This window comes from Trachymyrmex cornetzi, unplaced genomic scaffold (genome assembly GCF_001594075.2).
Source record: "Trachymyrmex cornetzi isolate Tcor2-1 unplaced genomic scaffold, Tcor1.1 scaffold237, whole genome shotgun sequence".
NCBI lineage: Eukaryota > Metazoa > Arthropoda > Insecta > Hymenoptera > Formicidae > Trachymyrmex > Trachymyrmex cornetzi.
Window position 1 is genome coordinate 432,174 of NW_017297029.1, and position 5,685 is coordinate 437,858.

Consider the following 5,685-nt stretch of genomic DNA (forward strand, 5'->3'; position numbering starts at 1 on the left):
GTTTCGGTTTCAATTCACTAAAAAAAAGGGTTCCGAAACGGTTTTCGGTTCCGATTTCGGTTCGGTCCGGGTCCCTGTGTAGAACACTTAAATATAATAAGCAACGCTGCAAAGTTAAAGTTTTGACATTCTATATAGCAACCAACTTGAGCGTCTTATAATTATTTGATGGTTTAACAAAATTTATTTTTAAATCTGTAAAGTTTTAAATTTAAATGTTTTAGCAAAACTGCTCTTGCCATGTAATCTTTCGCAAAATATCCACAAAAATCTTTACAAATCAAACAAAAATTGTAATTCGTATATTCATATTATCTTTATAGCAGATATTAGTATTTTAATTCATACACGCGTTGTTGTTATCAAATAACCATCTTCAATGACGACATAGTAATTAAGTCACTTTTAACAAATGCAGTCCGCGCTTTTAGCTTCGATACATGTACCTCAGTCCACAATCAGTGAATGAAAAAATCTGGAATTCCCAGTGGGTGGACCAGTTCCCCGTCTCTCCTAAGATCTGCATGACCGTTGTGTCCTTTCACGATGAACGCATATCACTTCTTCTTACGAGTTTTACGAAGAGCGGCGTGCGTTGCATCGTCATCCTTTTTTTCGTCAAACTCCCTTTTCGGCCATTACTTTCACTTTCACACGTTACTTTGAAACTATTCCTTAAATAGACATACAACTTCACATTTCCAAAACATTAAAAACTATCATAACTTGGATATAATAATAAGACGTATTTTTATAAACGCAAATAGTTGTTATAAACAAACTCGCTATATTAACGATACTTTTGTTATACAATGTTTATTAATATTTTTAACACTGCACTGTGTTATATTCGTTAAATCAAAAGAATATTGAAAGACTATATAAATAGTGTATAAATAAAAAAATAAAATAGTATACGTAGCAAATAGAGGAATTAGTAACAGAATATCAATCAGATACGATTGAAATCATTTTATTTTCAAAGCTTTTTATGCACATGTAACGATCAACTGTGTAACAATCAAACTGTCCTGGTGATTATAAAGGAGATTTTTCTTTTCTCTTTTAATGCACACCAATACATTTCAATACATTTCAACTCTTCCACGATCGTAGTTTCTCTCTCCGTCTTTTATTTGTTGCAATAATAAAGTATAGTCAAGAATTAAATGGTTATTTGTCGTACATTATATAGAGAATATACCTATATAGTTCGTTACACACGTAGTTTCTTCTTGTAATCAAACGGCAAGTAGCCGCGCGTGAAAATCGCTCGTACAATAAATCGTCGTAATACTGCTCGAATGATCTCGAGTAAACGCGCGTATCGAGAGTGCGATTGTACTCTAGATATAGAAACGCACGTTATTAACACCCACGAACATTCTCGACGAAAGAAGCCTAAGGATACGTTGCAGTGATATTTATATAACATTAATTCGAGTTGCCTTAGCAATAAAGATCACTGCACATCTCGTTTTCTAGCTTATATTATGCTCGACTATGTTGGCAATATAGAATTACTTCAAGGATCATCGAAATCGGATATATCAGGAACTGTCTTCCTAACACCTGTGAATATCCTTCCCGTCTCTTAAATATCTCTTTAATATAATTTTACATTAAGAATTTTTGAATAGTGAACGAGACCGCGCGTAGTGTTACAGGACACATGAATCTTCTTACGTAATAACGCAAATAGAGAATTCTCATCCTTATAGAAGTATATAATATTTAAAAAGCACTTCCTCCCTTTTCCCTGCATCCGCATATCTACATATTTCTTCTATGCGCACGATATTCACTTTAGCTTTTACGATGGAGAATATTAGAAACTTACGTGCATTCTGCAGTCTACTATGAAAATCGAAACTACATTCATTTTATGATTTATATAGAAATAAACGCGTCACGAGACAAAAATATTACTCATTAAAATATGAAGAATAGATAATATTTTCCCAAATTTGATGAGACTTGACCATTTTATTTTATTTGAGTTTGAAAAAATTTAAATTTACAAAAAATTCTGTGCGCGCAAATCGAGAAATTCTGGAATGACGTATTGCTTCCTAAACTTTATAAAATAATAAAAAGCGATCGCCTAAAAAATGTATAAAATTATAATACGATAAATACTAAAGTACGTAGGTATATTCGTCAATGAGTTGTATGGACTTCTTGACTGCTCGTGAGAGAAATTGATCGTCGACGATGGTCGAGGAGACACGGAAAGATGTTTATTGTACAAGCTTTTTCATTGGGGACCGACTATCTTCGTTAGTAGTGATTACGGGAAGGAGTTACATGATTTACAAACATTGTTAAATACCTGAGAAGAACGTGATCACGAGCGCTAGCGAATTCAATCGCGCGCTACCCTATTATATCGTTCGTATATCTTTTTCTTACAATGACACGACTGCCACTACGTTGTTTAATAATCGAGATATCTATATAAAAATCGAAGACTTATGCGAAAAGCTACGATGACAACGGGACAAAAACGTACACATGAAAAAGTAAGAGTTCAAATGGACACACTTTCTCTCGCTACAAATTATGTAATATTCAAATTGATATTCCACATAGTCGCTTAGCATCTTCGAAACATCGCCTAAGTATATTACAGAAATCCATCGAGAACTGTATACGATTGCTCCGTTTATAATGTGCGAATAATTAGCAAATAGTCATTCGAATGACAAAAGTCGATGCAATGAATGCAGATTTAAAATTACAATTTTCGTATCAACAGTATATTTACTTGCTGAAGATTTTACCGAAAATTTACATAAACTCAGCAAAAAAAGTAAGAATTTTTTACTACTTATTTTATTTATTTAATAAATTATTCAGTTCAATAGAAATTTCAATTGTACATAATTCTAAAAGTAGAGAATCATTTTTGTAGATCGTACGATTCTTTGAAGTATAGTTTTTCGGACAATCTCTCTCTCTCTCTCTCTCTAATAGAATTGTTTTCTTTTTTTATAGAGCAACTGTCGTTTGGTTTTAAAAGAGGAATAACTTGTTTCTGTTAAGTATCAAAAATCGTATTTATTACAATAACAAAATATCGCGATGATTAAGATAATGAAGATAAATAACGAAGAACGTTAAAAGATTTGGTTTTTTTACCGGTGATTGTATTACATAGAACGTAATCTTTCATTTTCTACAACATATTTTTTATAGTTATAGTTGACATTCGATCTTCAAGATCCTTTAAGATATTGCATTTTCTTGGTCAGTCAACTGTTTTTCCGTCCATTTACGTAACTTCGACGATGCATAAATGGAGTAATAAAAGTATGCATGTTCAGTCGGAGGCAACGACCTAGAGTATCCCGAAAATAATGTATGCCAGTAACAGTATTCCAGTCTCGAACAAATTTTTAGCTGATTATTTAATATATTGATTTTTACTAAATAAAAGTTTCATTCAAAATTCTTATCGTTTATAACTTTCATAAATTTAATTATATTTAACGTAAAAATTACATAAAATTTGAGATTAAATTTTCATTACCAAAAAAAAAAAAAAATAAAGTGCTGCACTTATGATAACGAAAAAAAATATTGCAGAGATACTTATTCTTTAGGATTCTTATACAGCATTCATAAAAAAAAAAAGTAATTTATTTATAATATTTATATATTAGAATTTTAATAAAAAAAATTTTTTTAACGATACGTTATAACAAACGTTACGATATCATATAAATACCACTGATATCTTTAATTTAACGAACAATGTTAATAAAATTTACACATCAATAATAGATAGTAAAATTACGAAATGACATGCAATTTCAAATATTTGTTAATTATATATGCCGCGTTAATTATCGAATAATTGTTACAACACATAGATAATACGACATAATAGGAATATCGCATAATATTTACAATGATATGTGATAAGTGACAGTACGCAGATAATGTATGCAGATTTTGTATGAGTCTTCTTCGCCATATCTATTTCTTACATGAAAATTTCTCTATCCAGCACATGCGTATGAATAGAAAAAAAGACAATAAACCTGCGAATGGGTATATAAGGTAAACAAATAAAAAATCAATTTACAAATAAATATAAAACATATATTTAAATTAAATGCCACAAAATATCTTGCTTTGCGATAAACCTGACGTCATAGTGTCCCTTTTTTAGTTCCTCCACGTGAAATTACAGTGCCGAAGAGAAATAAATCAACTATCCATTGTTTTTTATAACGGTAACGTGCACATGTTTTAACAATATGCTAAAGAAATTATATAATACCGATATATCGGAAATTAAGTGAACGTTATACGCGCTATATTTGAAGAATCTATAAAAAAAAAAAATTCGCTAAAAGTCACGGCAATTTAATTCGCCGAATAAGTCCTTCCGATCTCATCGATATATATTCAGTCTTCATCAATTTATCATTCTACCATGTATCAATTCACCGCACCACAGTTTCACGCGGATTCGTTAGAATTAATTAAAATACTAGTCGTTTCGTGCCGCGTGCGCGCTGACGAAGCAAGGGGGAGTCGAGTTGAAGAAAAATACAATTGTCGCCTCTCTCATTTCTCTCTCCTCTTTGTTCCCTTCTCTTTTTCAGAATTAAATAAAATTTTCTTATCCAACAAATGCGTTTTGTCTCTATAAAAAATAAGTAAATTAAAAGAAATTCATAGGAATCTATTTTGGGAGTTCAGGATTACATTAAAATTTTATTTTCTTCCATTTTCGTTTCGGATAGTTGGTAACATATCAAAATTAAGACATAAATATATGTAAAAAGTATTTTTTACATATGTATATTTATGTCTTAACTTTCTTTCATATACTCATTTTACAGCCGTTAAAATATATAAAAGAAATATATGATAAATATATGAAAGAAAGATTTGATATTTTAATTAATCCAAAATAATACTTAATTGGAATTTTGAAAAATAAATTTCTATGAACCTCTTTCAATCTCTTCCTCTTTTATATGTATAGTTCAGGAAGATGCAGCACCGGTAATTTTCTACCGGTATTTTACCGGTTGTAAGAGCATAAGAACTTTTGAAAACGAATACGCTTTCTTAATGAACATGTCTCTTATAATAGAGTTAACGAAATTATTATTGCTGCTAAATCGATCATGGATCGTATTATTGCTCTACGAGAGCTTGGACAATAACGTGAAAAATCCGTGACTCCTCCAATCGTTGAGCCACTATTAGCCAAAGAGCAAATTCTTTAATGTTTGTTATCGGAATCGTTTCTCGAGACCGTTCCTAATCCATTGATACGATCGTGAGGCGCCGAGCAATGAACACTAACTGTGGTACATACAAGTGGCTTTCAGGAAAACAGGAAACCGTATCGTTTCGCGTATGGACGTAGTATTTCGCGACATTTCGTTGATTCGTATTATTTCGCATACTGGGCTAATTTGTAGCTGCCTGTTTCTCATCTGACGTTAATATCGAGCGACTGAAGTTCAGAATTAAAGAATCGCATTCAGTGTTGAAGGTCGCCGCGCAATCATTTCCACGATTCTTATGTCAAGTGGATGACACTAAGGATCAGGAGGATCACAACTAATATTAAATGCGGCACTATACGCACGAAATTACGTAGGTGAGACGCCTGTGAAGCAATTAGAGTTTCAATGCTTGTGAGTTCCAGTGAATGCC